This window comes from Heliangelus exortis, chromosome 23, assembly GCF_036169615.1.
Source record: "Heliangelus exortis chromosome 23, bHelExo1.hap1, whole genome shotgun sequence".
NCBI lineage: Eukaryota > Metazoa > Chordata > Aves > Apodiformes > Trochilidae > Heliangelus > Heliangelus exortis.
This window is the reverse complement of record NC_092444.1, coordinates 6,782,942-6,802,061: the sequence shown is the minus strand read 5'-3', so window position 1 is coordinate 6,802,061 and position 19,120 is coordinate 6,782,942. Positions and strand designations below refer to the sequence as shown.

General features: G+C 45.9%; 1 long non-coding RNA gene across 1 annotated transcript; it reads left to right on the top strand.

The window, feature by feature from the left end:
- The first annotated feature begins 3,138 nt into the window (after positions 1–3,138).
- Positions 3,139–17,932, top strand: LOC139806818 (uncharacterized). Its single transcript, XR_011730366.1, has 4 exons — positions 3,139–3,248; positions 15,484–15,536; positions 16,420–16,621; positions 17,756–17,932. It is a non-coding gene; the product is annotated as an uncharacterized lncRNA (long non-coding RNA).
- Positions 17,933–19,120: the final 1,188 nt, after the last annotated feature.

Below are 19,120 nucleotides of genomic sequence, written 5' to 3'. Positions count from 1 at the left end.
CAGAGTTTGTGGAGCAAGGTCCCATCTTACCCTGGGTGCTGAAGTGACAGGCAGCAGCAGTGTCACTGTCACCTCTACGTGTCCTGGACTCATGTTTTTGTGGTTCTATGAGAAAGAATCAGCACAGCTTCCAGGGGGTGTTGTGAACTAAAGCCATGGTCTTTGTAAATCTAAGACCCTCTTTAGACAGGGGTTTAGGAGATGCTTACACACATATCAGCTGCATATGGATGGATTCCCTCATCCAGGCTTTCCTTTTGTGTATCTTTACTGCTTGTCCTGGGCCCTTAACTCCATTAAGGGTAGATGCACAACTGTTTATTTAGGCCTTTTTAATCTGACAGTTCCAATCAAGCTAATTCATCCGAGAGAGACCAACCATCCTTTTATTTATTTTAAACTATTTTACCAAGGTAACCCAATCCAGACCATCTCCATATCTTGTTTACAAGAGCAGCCTTGGTGACAACATCTGTCCTGTGTAAAATGTCAAAAAAAGGAAAGAAAACCTAGCAAAAACTGTAGCACGTAGATGTATCAGAACTGTTATTCAGACACACACTCCCCAATGAGCCTCCAGCTTCCTCGCCTGTGCCATTCCCAGAAGAAAAAAGGTCAGGAGGAGGTCTGGGAGCTGCAGTGCCAGAGTAACTGTACCAGGCAACTTCAGAATCAAGTGTGCACAGGTAGAGGGGACCTGTAGAAGAACTGGTTGTTTCATGCTGGTAAAAAGGAATTGTTTATGAGGCAGTAAGAGACAGTCTTTTCATGATGTAACTGATCAGACACATCAGCAAGAGAGGCTTAAAGGAAGGAGAAATGCTGTAAAAATCAGTCCCTGTGCTCTCAGGAGCTGGTGCCATACTGGTTGTACACCTTGCAGCAGTGAGAACTGCTGCCTGCGAAGGATGGTGAGAACCAGGCTGTGCTGTCTGATAGCTGAGGGCAAGGCTGATAGGAGGTGAGGTTACCCTAACATGAGGGTGGCAGCAGGACAGTTATAAATGCAGTTTAACTGAGGCAGCAGGGCCTGGGGGTGCCAGTGCTGGGTGGGCAGCTGAGCAGCTCCGTGGCTGAGCTGCCCTGGTGCTGCTCCACAGCTTGTCTTGATCCTTGCTGATCCCTGGCAGCTCTTGTGTTTCAGGAAGAGGTGGAAGCCTGTGGAATTTATTGGTCACTTGAGCTAAGGATGACCATCAGGAATGAAACCTGCATATTCCATTAGGACTTGCCCCATTGTGTTGTGGGCTCTTGTTTAAATTCACTGCTGCACCCTGTGTGGTTTGAAGGGAACTTTGTGCTGGTGGAATTCTGCTCCTCAGCTGAAGGCCTCTGTGCCTGCCTTGGCTCAGGTTTGGCCTGGCAGGGCCACCTCTCCTGTACCTGAGAACAGACCCTGTGGGGAGAGCTGGCAGAAATTTTTGTGTTCCTATGGTCTAGGGAATTCCAACAGGTCCCCAAGCCAAGCAATAATGAAATAGTTATTTTGCAAATCAAAATTAAAATACATGTTTGGGTCAAAAAGCAATTTCTTGCAGAAAAAAAAAAAATTCTTTTTCATGTGAATTTTGAATATCTGACAACTATCCCTTTGCCATTAAAACTGCAAAAAAATATGTCAAATCAAAAAGAGGAAAAATTGCCCCAGTGATCCTTCACATTTCAACCAAACCTGCCAGAAATGAACCTAATGAAAACCCCTGTGTACATGTTATGGAAGCCAAAGCTACCTGAGAAAGCTCTTTAACTGTGTTGTGACTGGGGCTTTGCTGTCCACAGAAACGATTGCACTCCCATCCATCTGAAAGAAAAGATTAAAACAAGACAGCAGCAGAAAAGCAGATTGATTGAGAAGTGAGGGGAAACTCCTGGAAGGAGTTTGTCTGATAGTTACTCCTTGGAGTAAGTCCAACCCCAGTTGCAGAGCAGAGAAATGGGCTTTGTGTTGTCCCATGTTTTCTGTAATGCAAAGCAGTGAAGGTGGGGGTGTGTGATTGTCATTAGGAACAGCTTGTGCCAGCACAGTAGCTCAGACACCAGGGGATAATGCATTACACACTGATGCTTTCCAGGACGTTGATTCTAAAGCAGCCCTGGTGGGTTGTTTCTGTGGAGGATGTGAGTTTCCCAACCACAGTTTCCCACAGGGTGTTATTTTCTCTGGCCAGGGTTTAGCTGGGGAAGCTGGAGCTCAGGTACCAGGTGATCCCCAGCTGATCCCCAGGTGAGAGAACTTCCCCAGAACTGTGTTACAAACTGGATCATTTAGGGGATCCCCTGTGAATGTAGGGGCCTTGGTCACTTGTAGGCATTAAGGAAGTGCTTGGTCTTCTGCTTAGTAGTGGTGAGCTAAAAATGAGTAGTCCTGTGTTGCTAAACCCTTCCCTTCTGTAGTGTCAAATTAATGCAATAAATTTTGCTTCCTGATCTCCCACTAGTTTGCTCCATGCTGCTGAGCACTGCCACAGCCCACTTCAGAGGCAGCAGGTGCTGGTCGTTGGGAAACTTGATCCACGTATCAATTGTAATGCATCTTAAGAAATTTTACTTGCAAAAATATAAAGGGGAGTCTGCAGAATGAGATTTTCTTCCTTCAGAGCTGGAAAACCTGGTGGTGTCTGTGGTTTTGTGAAACCTCTCATACTTTATTTATTTTTATTCCTCTGCTAGCCCTTGGGTACAGATTACTTTCAAACAAGCTGGTTTACTGTTTGCATAACATAGGTTTAAATTTAGTTAGAAATAGATCATTTTCCAAGTAAAATTCCCCAGAAAATAATTACAAGTATTTCGGGGTGTTGGGGAAAGCATCAGAAAACATTCTTGTTAAGGTCTGGTGACACCTGGCAATTAGAAATAAAAATCCATTTCTTGATCCAGACCTTCCTCCCTCTCCTTGGGGACAAATTAAACTGAACTGCACAAGTTTCAAACATACTTCTAAATCCAGCATCGTTTGCTTCTGGGTAGATTCTGCATTCTACAAATTGTTTCTTCCTGGGAAAGTGTCTCAGATTCATATTAATGAGGATTCCATGTTTGTGGTTAGGAGAAATTTAGTCTTGTGGCTTAAGCAGCCTCAGGACTCTCATTAAGTGCAAGAGGTTAATAATCTAAACTAGCAGTTAACTAGCTCTGGTCAGCAGAGCCTTATTGCTTTTGGCTCCTGCTAGCTGAGCTGGTCCCTTGTCCTTTGCAGTGCTGGAGGTGCAGGTGAGAACAAGGAGCCCAAAGACTGCTGGCTGCAGGTGAGCCCCTTCTCATCCTGGTGCTGGGGGAGATGATGGGAAATGGCAGCAGTGGGAATCAGATCCTGCTGGAAAAACTACTCTGTGTGTGCATGAGTGAGGGGGGGGCAGGGGATTCTCTAGGAGTAGGTGAGCTGCTCGTTTGGGTGTAGTTTGAGATCTGTGTCTGGCCAAGTGCTGTGCACAGAGAGCTGAGGCAAAGCCCTCTCCTGATTTGTGGGGACATGTGATTGCTTCTCTGCAGCACGAGACAAAGCCCCACAACCCCCATTCCTGCTGATCAGTGCTGTGTGGGGAATCCTTTCTTGTCCATGTGTCCAGGGTGTCAGGGACTCTCAGCTGGACAACCCCTGAAAGGAATCAGAGGATGACAGAGCACTGCTTGGCATGGATCTCTGGAGGCTTTCTGTTCCAGCCTGCAGTTCAAAGCAAGTCTGGTTACATCAGGTTGCTTTGGGTCATGTTGGGTTAACTCTTGGACAGACTGCAGCATCTCCAGCCTCCAGCATTTTGGTGGCTTGTGCCTTACTCCCCTCTGCTGATGTGTTTCCTGAACTGGTCACAGGTGCAGGAGGAATAGAGAGGGAAAGGATCAGTTTCCTGGACCTTCTTACTAGTACTGGGGTGGTTCACCTCACTACCAGCAGGATTAAGTTGCTTTGTGGGTCAGGAGCCTGCAAGAAACAGCACGGGTACTCCTGACATTGAAGAATTGCTGCAGAAATTGGAGGGCAGTCACAAATTAGCTCTATCCTCATACAGTCATTGGAAACTTTAGTTTTAATTGCACAGACCCCAAGCAAATTAAAAAGAAGCAACCAAATCAGTTATCAGGCTGGCTTCCTGCAGTGTCCTGACAGGTCCCAGAGGCCTCTGCAGAGGTGAGATTCAGCTGGCTTCTGCCACATCCTCTCTGCCTGAGTTTAAAAAGGTAAAAAAAAATCTAATCCATAAATAATTTTTGTGCAGTTGTGGAGCAGACTCTGTTCCCAGCAGATAAACAGGACATGATCAGATAGCCCATTATGCCCCCCTCCCTTTCTTTTGTGTCTTATTCCAGGGATACAATTTGTTTTAGCATGATGTCTCCTATTGGAGCATCCTTGGCTTTATATATTCTGTCATTGTGAAACAGAGATCCCAAAATATCCAGAAGAAGAAATTCCATTTAGTTTCATTAAGCTTTGGTCTGAGAACACGTATCCTAGGTGTTGTCTAGAAGTCCAAAACATTCTGCAGAATGCCTGAACAGACATGTCTGTGAGAGGAGATCTCTCTCATATCTCATATCCAGGTGTCCCTCCCATGCCAGCATCAGCTTACACCACTCTGAAATTTCATTTTACTCTGCATTTACTCATGGGGGAGATGCCTGCTGGAGAGGGGGAAGAGGTTCATTACTTGTGGTGCTGTAAGAGACAGCAATGCTTTGGCAGCTTCTGGTCTCTGGGATAGCAGGGCCCCTCCCTGCCTGATCAACAGGCAGCTGAAGTTGGGTTGGGGCAGGAGAAGCTTCATTTGCTGGTGTCAAAAAGTAGAAGTGCTCAAAATGCATGGGAGCCCCCAAGTTAATGCAGTTTGGGTCTGGTTTGAAGGCTCTCTGGTGTCAGGAAAGCAGTCTCTGTGCTAGCAGTTCCCCTTGGGAAGAGGTGCCTGGGACTCGAGCCTGGCCATACATCTCTGTCAAAATCTCTATGAATAAATTAACCTTTCTAAAGATTAGTGCACCCTAATACCTCAGGGTTTTTTTCCTTGTTTTTTACCAGAACAAATGCTAAAATGCCTTGACAGACTTTGCTAGGTTTTGTGCTCTGGATCATCTACAAAGGGCTGTGCTGCAAGTGGTGTTAAAGGCACAGCCCTGTGATTCTGGAGAGGAGTGACTCCTCCTGCTTTGGAGAAAGGCTTTGCTGGGTGGCAGAGTGGCCCATAATGAGTAGGAAATCCTCATCAGGGCAAACAGGGAAAAAGCTAATGAAAATTCTCACGCTTTTCCTTTTAAAACTTCTGGAATTCAGACACCTCCCAGTGCTGTGCAACTTAATTCACCAGAGCACAGGAGTTCTCTGACCCAACTCTGAAGATTTTGGGAGCTACACTTAGCACCCGGGTACCTGAAGCATTGGGTGCCACCTCTACCTGGGGAACAATGTCCCCAGTGTCCCCAGCCCCAGGGCTTTGCCTCTTTCTCTTCTTGCCTCCAGACAGAGCCTGGGGAGGTCAGGGATCTGTCCTTCTGTTCTCCTGCCACTGCATTGCTGGAATTGAGCTGATCCTTTCCAGGCAGCTGGGGGCAGGGGGGGCCATTCCAAAGATGGTGGGGAGTGTTTTGATTTTTGATCCTTTTGAGATGAATTATAGGGAGGAAGCTGTCTGCTATCAGAGGAATTAGTCAAATTCCTTGTCAGATGTGCAGTCCCATTAAAAATGCATTATCTGTTTTCAAAGCTTAAGTATGGGTGTTGGTTGAGAGTCTTTAAAATATTATTGTAAACTTTCACTGAGAAAAAGTATTCCTGAGTCTTTCATGAAGGCTAATCCCACTTCAACTACCGTAAACCATCACCTTCTGGGGTGGCCTTCCCAAGCAATGCTAGGCAAGAGCATGCCAGTGTTCTGGGAAAATCCCCCTGGAAGATGCTCACGTTTGGTTTATGATGTTGTTAGCAGCTCTTAGCATTCAGCTGATTTATTCTGATCAGAGCCCTGTGTCTGTGCACCTCCTCGAGTTCTGCCTTTGCTTTTCTGTCTGGCATCTAGAGCTCAGAGAACTCTGCACCCAGCTCTGAGTGTGTCCTAAATGAGATGCCCAACACCAGTTCCCACAAAGAGTGAATTCAGAACACTCAACCAAACCTGAGTATCTTAAAAGCAGATAGGACAAGGCTTAGAACAAGTTCATTTCCACCATTTCTATTTGCAGAACAATGGTGCAACCTCAGACTTTCTTACAATAAACAGTTTGACTCCAAAGCAGAACATTGGAGCAAGATGGGATCATTTCTGATATCCAGGCTCCTTTTCTGGGCAGTGCATTACAGCTATCAGGAAAAAATGCTCACGTTCTGTATGGTCTCTCTAATGCCTTTGTCACTGCATCACCTGAGTGCAACTGGGATAGCTGAGAACCTGCTCATCAGTCTATCTAATGAAGGTCTGTATTTTAGTGATAAAAATCTGGGTGGTCACCTATTTAAAGGAAGGAAACAGCCTTGGCTGGCAAGAGGCTCTTGCTAGGACTGTGCCAGCACCCAGGGACATGTTTCATGCTACTTTGTTTTTCTGCTCTGCCAGAGGAGTTGGCAGAAAATCTGCAAATTGCTCCGGGCTGGCCCAGTGCTCTGGCACTGTCCTGTGAGCATGTTCCCTGCCTGCTGCTCTGCCAGCTCTGTAACAGCTCCAGGCCTCTCTGTCACTGCAGGCAAATGGAGCACAGCTTGGTGCTTATCTCTTGAAATACCAATAAAGTTAGGGGTTCAAATCACTGGTAGGCATCACTGCCAATCCACCTGTTAAAATATTTTTCAGACAACAGAGTATGAAAGGAGTACATGCACGTCGTAAATATTGGGGGTAATGTGTTAGGCTTGAAAGCTTTTAAGGTGCTTTGATTTGATTTTGATGGTGGCTGAACTCCCAGGTGATCATAGTGGGACCTGCAGACAAATGCTGCAGAATGAAATAAATGGTGCAGGAAGGTGAAAAGCAGCTGTGCTCCTTCTCCAGCCAGTCCAGCCAGAAACTCAGCACAGGGCTTTGTGACAGAGTTTCAAGAGTTTTCCTTTCTCTCTTCTGCTTCCTGCACGGAGGAGCCACCAGCAGATGTTCTCACACAGTGTTCCAGGTTTGGCAAGTGGTGAATCTTGGGAACCTAAGCTGGTGGTTGCCTTCCAAAATTTCCTCTCCTCTTTGCAGTCTCTGCTCTGCAGAGCTCTCATTGCCACAAGGACCAGGGGCAGACCCCTGCCCGACACCCTCGAGACACCTTTGCAAGGAGATGAAGCCACAGAGACATTTCCTTGGATTACAGCTCTGCTGTGTACTCACAAAACAAAGATAATCAAAGCAGTAGGAGCACTTCAAATCCTTCCCTTACCTTTTTCACCAGAGCAGAGAACATGTGGCCCTCAGGTCCTCAGCAGCCCCGTGTGTTTAACTCTGCACCACGCCAGGCAGCTGCAGTGCAACTTATTTTAATGCTGTGAAGCAGAGACGGTGGCACTTTAATGTTTCCTTTGTTAGAATAGGTTTATCTCAAAATTTTATGTTATTTCAACAAAGTGGAGTGTTTACCATAAATAGCAGGGCCTGCAGAAAGCCTGTTGCAACACTTCCTACTGTGAAGCAGCAGTACCTCAAGCCTGAACCAATTTAGGAAGGCATTGGCCATATGATTTTAATATTAACAAGTGGAGCAAATCTGTGAGTGGGTTGTTGGCCAGTTTCATAGTGAGGGGCACCTGCAATCCATCAGCAGGGCTCATACAACAAGGTGTCAATGCACAGGCAGAATAGCAACAAGAATTGGGTGTGTACAGGGATCACTGGGCTGGTGGGGAGGTGTTAACACGCCGGAGAAAAGAAAACATTCTGGTGAAACGTTGTTATTTGCTGGTTTGTTAGCAACCCTGTAATCCTCAGGGGGCTGAAAGCAGCAGGGCAGGAGATGACCCAGGGCAGGGCAGGTAGGGGCTGGTGTGCCTGTGGGAGTTGGAGGGAAAGCTGACAGTGGCAAGAAGTGATCCTGACCTCCTTTTGTGGAAGGTTTATGTGGGTCTAAGTGCTGGCATTCTGTAAAAGGGCTGTGAGACCTCATCCAAGGCCTGGTGAGAGGAGCCCTAGTCCCAGGTCCCTGCTCCCAACACCCTGCAGGGTGCTCTCAGCATGCTGTTATGTTCTGTATCATGCCAGCTTCAGGTGTGTATTTTCACTGATCTCAATAAGCATAGAGCTACAGTGACACCATCCAGGATTGGAGGCATCTGTTTGAAGGAACACAGGTCACATCCTGAGCTCACCTTCCCCTCTGACAAATGTCTGGAGTTTCTGTGTCCTGCTTGAGTTACTTGGTTTCAGTTTGCCTCTGTTGCTTTATTTCTGTCCTGCTAAGCTAGTCTTAACTTAGCAGAATTTATTCTATTCTAATTCAGGTGGTTCATACATGCTACTGGCAACATGTGCTGGCCTTATTGTGTCAAGGACATGCTTTTCTGCACATCTGAAATAACACCAATCCTCCTTCTCCTTCCAAAGGAAAAAACCCTGAGCTCCTCTCTGTTTTGCCAGTCACTGTTTCCTGTCACTTCCAATGGCCTTGTCCCAGGAGGTAAGAAAATAACCTTGCATACTTTCTCCCAGTGGTGATCTGCTGCTCTGGCATTCTGTGAATGACTGGGTTCAGGCCATTCTGTCAGTGCACCTTGCCAGCAACCAGGTTTTGGATGTTTGCTTTGGGAACGTTTTGTGGTTGAATGGCTGTGTTCCATTCCACATGTAAACATGGGCAAAAACTCACATTTAGCAGTTCTAAACAGTTGGACATTGGTCAAAGAGGTTACTCCCCTTCCCTTCAATGCACTGAAATTTTGCATAAAGTACAGAACAATTTAGAGTAGCAGGAATGCCCGGGTCCTGCCAAATGTATGATTTTGTTTTATTTTATTTTTAAAAATGCCTAGCACAAAGACTGAGCCTTTATTTGGAAGGAGATGTCAGGAAAGCAAAACTTAATTGAATCTCAGACTGTACAATTGGAGCCATGTCTAAAAGGAAAGCTGTCTTTTCCCTCAGCATGCACTGGTACTGGAGGCCAGTTTCCACTCTCATTTGCATGGATTTAAACCACAGTAACTCCCCATCAGACTCTGCCAGCATGGCTTGAGATTACAATTGGGTCTTCAGCTATTTCAAGCTTTGTTTTCACTTTCTCAGTCCTCTGATGGATCACAGCAATGCCAGTCTGGCTGCAGCAACAGCCCTGCTGTGGGCTCAGCTCTTCTCAAAATCCAGAGCTGTGGGAGTCAGTGTTGTGTTCTGGGGGGAAGAGGAGATATCCTTCAGGTCTCTGACAGTAGGGCCTTTCCTAGCAAGAGGTCCAGGAATAGCACAGCTCAGCCTTTCAGACAGACATCTGCAGTCTCAGGGCACCTTCTGGCTTGTGGAATGTCCCTGCTGTGCTCTGTCCTGGGGTTTCATGCAGTCTGTAGAGTTCTGATGATCTCTGGTAGCACTTGTTGGTGCTCCACAGATTGTCTGGTCACATGATGCTGGCATCCTGCCTTATTTCCAGCTGCTAAATTGCATTCAAAGGCCATTTAAAATACTTTCCTAATAAAACTTGCCTATAAAAATAGTTACTATAGCTGCTGTGAGGATGTTCTAGGAGCTGGTCCAAAAGACAGTCCCTACTGAGAAGAGATCCACCCTACTAAAAAAAGCTGAGAAATCTCAGCCCTAGCAGAATTTCAGACAAAATGAACAGGAGCTGCAAAGTGGCAGCAGAAGTGTTAATCAGATTCTGTGCTGTCTTAGTTAATGCACAGTCACTCCTGCAGCTGATGGAGGAGATAAGGAAGGGGACTTGTTGGGTGGAGTTTCCAAGCTGTTTAAATATGCTACAGCTCTGCTTTTGAGGTAGAAGAGCAAGAGTATTAATTGTGTAAGTGGCACTTCAGAGATTGCAGGGTAGGAGGATGCAGTGTGGCTAAATGCAGCTTGGGTGCTGGCTTTTTTTTTTTTTTTTTTCTCTTTAGGTCTGTGGTTGTGCTTTCCCTGTAGCTGGGGGTTAGGACAGAGGTGATCAGCTGCAGGTTTTTTTGCCAGTGAGCTGAGACATTCAGCTGTTTCAGTTCTTTGATCACAGAAGATAGCAGAATAAGCAAACCCAATGCTGATGTAAACTAATTTTTTTTATTATTGTCATTCAACCCCCCTCTGTATAAGCTGCTGAGACTCCCAGAAGGTGGCAGGGGTAGGGCAGCCATACCTGCAGTGTTCCTGTGGCAGATGGTACCTGCTGAGTCTTCTTTCTGGCTGTGTAGAACCAATCCTCTGTTTGCCAGTTCACGGCAGTGCCCCTGGGTGTTGGGAATGCAACTTTATTAACAGTTGTTTCCTCCAAATGCAGAAGGAGCTGTAGGAAGCTGGGGTGCTGGACTTCCAGGCTGTACACCTTTCCCTTCTTGGAGCCTGGAGGTGTGTGTGCCTCCCTCAGCCTTATCTAACCAGCCTGACACTTTAACTTACCCCTCTGTTATCATTAATTCACTAAGGAGCTCACTTCCAGGACTTTGTGACTCATGTCTTGGAACCTCCTTTTCTTCTCAGTACTTTGGCCCAGGATAGAGACTTTTTTTTTTTTTTCTTCATATTTGGACATGTCTGGTGCATGTGCCAGACACCACAAATAGCCCAATATCTCTTCTTCAGCAGGCAACATCTGGACTTTTTCCTTCTGTGTCATTACAGGGGTAGACTTTGACCTGGCCTCTGCTACATGAGGAGTAAGAGCAAAAGAATGAACTGTCAGGGAGCTGGTCCCACTTCCCAGCTTGTTTCAGAAGTAGATACCTCGTGTTTTGCAGTGGAGATTTAAGGGCAAACATTACAGAATGTCTTTCTTTTGAGACTTAAGCCCATACCAAAGAAATAAGAGGTAGAGGAGATGGTATTTTTCAGAAGCAGAGGGGAGTTTCCCCCCTGCCAGCAGACTGTGTTATTGAACCAGCACAGTTCCTCACCATGCCCTGGCCTCTCTGAATAGATTTACATCAGGCATAACCTCACCTCCAGTTGTTTCTGTCCCCAGGACCTTTCTTCAGGGGATTGTCAGTCATTCCATTGTTGCAAATTTTATTGGTCTCTGCACAGATCTGTGCACATCTCCAAGGATGCCTGTAGCTCCTAAAAGCTTTTTACTGTGCTGCACTCAAAAAAAGGTTGAATAGTCCAATTTGCATGGCAGCTGCTGGGGAGTCAGTGTGCTGGGAGTCCCTGTGCAAATGGGCTGAAAGTTTTTTCTGCAGCAGCCTCTTCTTACTGTGCCTTCAGTCTGTTTTCTGGAGAGAACAGGTTGCAACACTTGGTTCTGCAGGAGTTTAGAACCCTGCAGATGTTCTGGGTTGATGCTGATAAAGTGGCAGTGGTGGAACAGCACGAGGTGTTGGCTTTCTGGTTTTGGAATGGTCTCTGATGTTGGGCTGCAAGTGGAAAGTGTCTGATTTGGGAATGTTAAAATGTCAGTTTCCAATGCTAATCACTTCATGTGAAATTCTTCCTTTTTTTTTAAAACTTAACTGGCTTTGAAACATGTTACAATTCATATTTATATGTTGTTGATCAGAATAATTTAACAAGACCTAAGGTTTCATAAGTGGTGTCTAAGATTGTTAATTTTTGTCTTTATGGGAAAGCTGTAACAGGACATGATGGGATGTTTTTAGTGGATTCTAAGTGAAATATAAGAACTCTTCCTTACAAAGTTGTCTAATTCTGGTGTGGCCATTTAGTATGATATTCTTCCATCCTGTCTAATTTCTAACTGCTTTAATTTTTCATCTGCCATAAGTGACATAAGACAGGGGGATGCATCATTTTTCATCATTGTGCATTACTGGAACATGATACTTCAGCCTTTGGGTTCATTGTCTGAATGGGGGATGTAAGGCTCATTTGACACAGATTATCAAAATTGGGACCAAAACTACTTTCCTAAAGCTGTTGTTTTCTGGAATACTCTGTGTGCTGGAAACACAGGGCAGTTCTATGGTGGCATTTGTGCTCTCAGTGCAACAGAGATTTAGGACACTCTGAAAGATTTTATCCAAATCTGAAGGATTTTATCCAAATCTGAAGGATTTTATCCAAATCTGAAGGATTTTATCCATGCCAAACACCGAGGTGCCCCTGTGGGCTTCATTGATGCTCCCCCTGCCTGAAAATCAGGCTCCAGATGGAGGAACCTCACCCCAGGCACTGAGTTCTTACTCAGGGAACAGCCCCTGGCTGGGCTCTTGTCTTGACGTTACTATAACAGCCTTTGCCAGTAGGTGGGGTTCCAATCCTGTTAAAAAGAGCTGGGAAAGCTCGGCCGCAGGCTCGCTCCTCTCGCACTTCCACGCACAAGCTGGGCACATCTGGAAATGTTTGATTTGATATAGTGTCGTTTTACATTGCAGAAATGAGCGTAAGCGGTTTTTTAACCCACCAAGTGAGAAATGTGATCTGGGTTTTACTACCGACCCTTTAAATAAAAAACAGATCGCTTATTAAACCATTATCTATCAAGGATATGGAGAGAGTTAGAAATATCCCAGGATCAGAATCAAAATTGAAACGGACACATTTCTGTCTACTGTCCGAGCCTGACAGCGTGCTCAGGTCAGGCAGAAGTGCAGAGCTGAAATACCTCACAAGAGGAAAAACAAATGCAGGCAGACAGGGGAAAGATATCCCATCACATCCCATCCCTGCATCTCTGTTTGCTGTGACCAGTTCCATTCAAATCCAGCTGTTAAGTATTACAATTATTATCTGTTGCTTGGTCTCAAGGTTTGGGTAAAATCTTCTCTCGTGAGGTTCTTGAGCAGCAATAGGGCAGGGAATGCCAACTGGGTTCTGTGCAAAAGCAGTGTATCCACAGCTGCCTTCTCTGCAAGGACAGCAAGGGCAGCAAACTGCCTGCCAGAACAGAATTCAGAAATATTGTACCCTCTGGTGCTTGTTTTGAATGTGTTAGTTTTTAACCCTGTGTGAATTGCAGCTGATCTGTAGCTTTTTGGGTTCCAGTTGGAAGGATCTGTCCCTGCTAATGCAACTGGTTCATTCCCAGGCTTTCACCCCTGCTTGATTGAGTGCTGCTTCCTCACTGACACAGGCACATCCCACTGGCTTGGACAGAGCTGCTCACGTGAACAAAACCAGGAGGATTTGACTCTCTGTGAATTATGACAGTTGGCATCTGAATTGAAACAAAGATCAGATCCGAGATGGATTTTTGCCATCATGTTGCATTTAAAAGCTAGTATTACTTTGGTTGTATTACATTGCATCACACTCGAAGGAGTCAATGTGTCATAAAGCTGCCTAATGTAATTGTACACTGCATAAATGCAACAGAATGCCTCCAAAAAGTGATATTTCATGCTTGCCAGCTAACGCCTCGGCACAGATTAAATCCAGGAAAAGTAGGTATGTCCAATTGTTCGTTTGGATCAGCAAATAATTCATTACCCACATTATCTTTTTTTGAAATGTCACTCCATGCTGTAAATCACTAAGGTCCTGCTTAAAATGCCAACGCAGGGGGGTTTTATTATTTTTTTTTTAAAGAGCAAATTGAATTTTAGGGCCAGTTCACACAGTAGTTTTCCCCTTGAAGCAGAGCTGCCCATCTCCTAAGGCAGAGTGCCTGCTGAGGGCATTTGCCTCCCTGTGTGCAGGGAATCTCCATGGGCCCAGCTTACTCATGTCAGGGACTCCCTCCTGGGCACTGCCCTCTCCTTGGGAGCTTTCAGAAGGGCAACCCTGAGGCAGGCATTTGCCTGGGAGGAACAGAGTGGGTGCTGGGAGCAGAGATCTCCAGTGCCCTCTGTCTGGGTGAGAGCAGAGTGGGTGTGCAGGTGGGGTGTGACCTGACTGATGGGTGAGCAAGCAAGAGGCACAGAGGTGATTTTCAGTGTGCAGAGTGAGTCACTGGCATGGCATAAATCTGAGGCAATTGCAGAGGTGTTAGGGCCAGGGTCAGATTTTGGCTGTGTGAAGGACTGGCCCATGGGGCACGTGGTGAAGCCACCACCTTTTGGCACAGGAGACTTCCAAGCTCACCTTATGTTGGGATTTTGGCAGTGGACTAGGAATTATCTCAATAAATGAGCTGCTCACACACTGCTGAAACTGGGGAAAGTACAATCCGGGTCATGCCTTGTGCTCAGAGTTTTATCCAGCCCTTAGTGTCTCTTTTCCTTTGTGGGAATTTGGCCTCAGATGCCAGCCTGGTGCTGCAGCTCAGCTGTGTCCCCTGGGCAGGTCCAGATGTCCCTGGTTGGGTGCTGGTGACAATGCTCAGGGCACTGCCCTGGTGTCTCCCTGGGATCTGCTGCCACGGGAAGCATGGTGGGGCTGGAGGGTCCTGTCTAAGGCCATCCCACAGCAGTGCTCACCTGCACCTTCCCACCAAAACCCCCTCTGAGCTCCCAGGATTCAGCACCTGGGGGGCTGGCAGGGAGGAAATGGCTGTGACACACAACCTTTCCAAGCACAAATTGACCTTTCTGAGGAGTGATAACTGGAATAAGGCTTCACCATACTGTGAGATTAGAGACACTTCAGCAGCCACTACAAGTGTTGTGAGTTTCCCCCTTATCAAAGTGTGGGTCTGATCCTCATCTCTCCAGCCTTGGCTGTCACCCTCCCTGACATGCCCTGTTGCCTGCAGTGGATTGGCCAGGGGCAGATTTATATCCCCCTGTCACAGCCAATAGAAACAGAGTGTATTGGGAGTCACTGTTTAGTTACAGTGACAGAACCCTGATTGGGTGAAGCCTGGTGATTTATGGGCTTTTGCTGAAGAGTAACTGAGTTTTATCAGAACATAATGATGTGGTACTAATGCTCATTGCCAGGCAGCATGGCTGACCAGGTTGGATAGGTCAGCTTGTGACCTTGGCTGTGTTTTAAGTAGCTGCCTGGCTGGGGCTACCTGCTCACAGCAAACAAAACCCCAAATCATCCCTCTCTTTGCTGCACCTGTGACCAGCTTCACCCCTGCCCCATCCCAAGGGATTTGGCTTACAGTTTAATACTCTAGTCTTGCCTCTAGGGACTGGGTTAATTCAGAAAGGAAGATGTTGACAGGTAGTTATTACCATTTAATTGTGCTTTTACTAATGAACCTGACCCAAAGCAGTCTGGCTGTAGAAAGTGGACATCCCTGTGCTGGCCTTGATGTTGTGGCATTGTTCAGACTTAGGGTTTGTTGATGGTGGGAACATCCAGAAGTTACATTTGTTGTGAATAGAGCAGAGTTTATTTTCTTCATTAGTTACCAGTACTTCTTTCCTGCCTCTACATTCAGACCTGAGGGTACAAATCTCAAGTAGAGCAGCAAAACTCTTGGTAACATTTTAACAAGATTTATTAAGTTTGTTTGCTTGAATAAACCTCAGAATCCTCAAGCATTTTCTTTTTCGAAGATTGCCTGGCACTTTCAGCATGTTATGGGTGTCTTTCTCCTCAGGTTCCTTTCCAGGTCCCAGGAGGGACATGGAGCCCCCAGTGTCACCTGTACTGGTGAGTTACTAAGCTCATGGGTAACACAGTTTTTTAGTTTCAAATGTTTATTCTTAAAAATGTGTGGGCCATATTCTGATCCATTCGTTCCCAAGGAAAACACCACCAGTAACTTCAGCTGAGTCACTCTTGATTTCTGGGTCTGATTTTTGTTCATCTCTATCCCTGTTACAGTTCTGTTTGCTGCCTGTATCAGGTGGACACCAAGCTCATGAAACAAATGCAGACTTGAGTATGCTCTGCCACTTATAATAAAGCCCCTTTGGACTGGGTTTGGAGCTTGGGATTCATGGGTGACATTCCAACCTGGAGTCATCCTGTGAAAGCTGCTAAACCTCTGCTGCTGTAAACCTATTTATCCCATTCAGACAGCAGACATAAAGGGTTTTTTTATAAAACCCATAGGTACTGCCCAAGAACTCTATTTCTGAAACCATCTGAATGTCTCCAGTTGAGACTTTTTTACTTTGAACAATCTTTTTATGCTTATATTGAAAATATTAACAGACTGTTTGTGAAAAAAAAAAGTTTCCATTTCCATATGGAAAATGACTGAAGGGTATGTACAAAATTAATACTTGCCTGTTGAAACATTAACAGATTTGTCACACTGTTAGTCTCGGAGTTAATCCATGAAAAGTTGAGAAGAAAGCAATTCAGTGTGGATGTGGAAGGTCCTCAGTGTGTGAAGGGCTGTTCAGAATGCTGAGCAGGGATCTTCCTAACACCATCTAAATTGTCTGAGGTGCTTCTTTGCAGCTCAACAGTCACTTGTTAGGGACATTTGCTGCATCAACATAAGATAGTTCTTGTACAGGTTACATTTTAAATTCTACATTTAACCTGTGAGGGGTATGTGGCCTATAATTCTGTTTCTGTTCAGTCCCTCAGAGATAGATGGAGTGCCAGAATGTGCCACGGATGCCCCAGGAGAAGATGTGTAAAGAGCTCTAAAAGACTGGGAAACTTGAGGGAGGGAAACAGTTGAAATCAACCACTTGCTCATGTGCATTCCCTCCTTGCCCTGCCATTCCTACCTGGAGCTCCATCCCTGGTTTGCTGCCCTTTTCTTTCACAGCATTCAGGTAAGCAAAGAGCTTCCAGGGTCAGATCTGCTGGGTACCCACAGCCATCTTCTGTCCAAGTCACCTGCAGAAGGTTCAGGCTTTGCCATGATGAATGTGGTGGGCAACCCGACAAAATGAGTAGCCCTGCACAATGAGATTACTGTAACCTCAGAGGGGGAAGGCTGGGAAATCAGTTTTTTGCTGCCTACCCCACTGCACATGCATGATTGAGGATAGCAGTTGTATTCCCCACTGAAGCTGTGCTTTGATCTCAGGGTATTCCCTTTTAATTTCTGTTTTGTTAGCTTTTATCTCCACATCTTTCTGCCTGGAACCCGGGGTTTTATGCACACACTGTACTTTATGTGTGAAGCATGGGCCAAAAGAGACAAAGACTGAAATTTACAGGCTGCAGAAGGCTATCATTTTTCTTCTGTTTTGTAGTGCAGGTTTGGGGGGGATTTTTGGTTGTTGTTGCATTCCAGTTCTGATCCTATCTGCTAATATCAGAGCCTGGCTCACTCCCCTTACAGTTTGATGTCCCAACTTTTCCTTGTTAGCACCGGGAAGTCATAAGCTTATAGTGAGTGATAGCCAGAAGGTCTGGGATTGATTACAAACAAAAACCCTAGATAAGATCATAAATTTAACCCATCCCTGTGATGTGATTGTATCAGGATTCAAGGACGTCTAAACGTTGTTTCCGATTTTCAGCCACTTCATCTGGTTTCCATCCAGCCCAGCTGGGAGTGAAGTACTCTTGTGGTGGACACTAATCCATGCCAGCCTGGCTTGGAAGAAGCCCTCATTTCTGTTATTACTGTGTTATAAAAATGGAAAGAAATGCTTTAGACTAGATGGACGCTTCAAGGAGGGTCAGTTCAAAGGCTGCTGAGATAAAACTGACTTGATAATAAAAAAGGGCTGCTGCCCCATCCTGCTGCCAGCCCTCCTGTCCCTTCCTGTAAGTTTAGCTGCATGTAAACAAATTCAAAATGGTGTTTTAACACCCTGAAGGTCAGTGGAGAAACACTAGAGGTAAAACCAGTCGTTGATAATAGGTAAAGAAAAGAGCAACTGAGCAAACCCAGGCCTGGTCAGGCTCAGCAGAACCAAGCGCTCTGGTGTTTAATCCCTGCTTCTCCCTTTCAGGAAAAGGTCAGCTCACTATCCTTCTGGAACGACTGTCCCTCTGGTTCTGTGTGTCTCCTGCCCCGAGCTGCCTGCTCTCCCTGCTGGGATCCAGTCCCTCTTTGCCTGGGAGCAGATGGAGCTTTACACCTTGTGCAGAGCCGGAGCCGATGCGCTCCCATCCATCCCTCAGCCGGCACCAGGTGATTTAATGTTACTGTTGCTTTAACGGCCTCATCGCTGCTCTGGCTACACAGTAGTTGTCTCCTGTGTGACTGTGCCTGGGAAAATCTATTACTGGAGTGCCATTAATCTGAGGCTGCCGCCTCTGGCACTTTCTGACTCTTCTATTTAATGGGCCTCTGCTTCCGGAGCTCTGGAGACATGCTGTTTTCCTCTCTTGATCAGCTTTGTTTAATTATCAAAATATTTGATGCAGAAAATTGACATTAGTTGTGAAGGTTTCTGCCTTCCTCCTCCTCCTCCTCCCAGCCTCCCTCCCTGCTTTGTGGTGACATTGAGATCTTCACATCTGCCACCTTCACCTTAAAACAGAAAATGGCTTGAGCAATCATTTGCTTGCCTGGGCACAAGCTGCACGAGCAAGCCACAGGTAGAGTCAGCTGTGGCACAGTGCTGTGCCTCTCCTGAGCAGCCCACTGCAGCTCTGTCTCCTGACCCCAGACATAACCCTGCAGCCAGATGGTGTTCCTGAAAAGCTCAGCAGAGAGGAGCCCCCTGAGTTCCTGGGCCTCTCCTCAGGGTGAGCTCAGCAGACAGATGCAACACCACAGAAGTCCCTCAGGAGCTGAGATTTCCACTCTGGTTCCTGCTGTGGTTTCTCCTGTCTAAAGCAGGAAGCTTTAGATGTTTCATGTGCATCTTGCTTACCCAGTGACCACACTCCTCATGCCAGGACTTGGGAAGGGCCCATAAGAGTCAATCTTTAGTGTTAAAATGAAGATCAGGCACAGTATGGTTGCCATGTATCTTCATGGGCAGACAATACAAAGTCCTGAAGCAGTCCTCACAATAGTAGGGAAAAAAAAAAAAAAGACCACTGCTGAGGAGAAAAATACAAATAAGGTGAATTATTCTTATCACTGGAATTTCTGAACTGTCAAAAGGAAGTGGTAGGCTTTCTGTGCCTGAAATATTTACATGAAGACTGGGTCCCATTTTAGAAAATAGACTTTTTCCAAACATAACTTGATAGGTTTAGTGCAGGGTGAGAGGGGAAAAAAGTGTCTGGGCTCTGCAGTTCTGGAGCTGATGTTTCTTTTTTTCTGCCACCTTCCTCTCAGTACAGCCTTGTTATAAAGGGACAGGAACCTAAAAGAGGGTCCTAAATTGCTGTCCCTCGTTTTCACAAGCCATGTCTCTTAT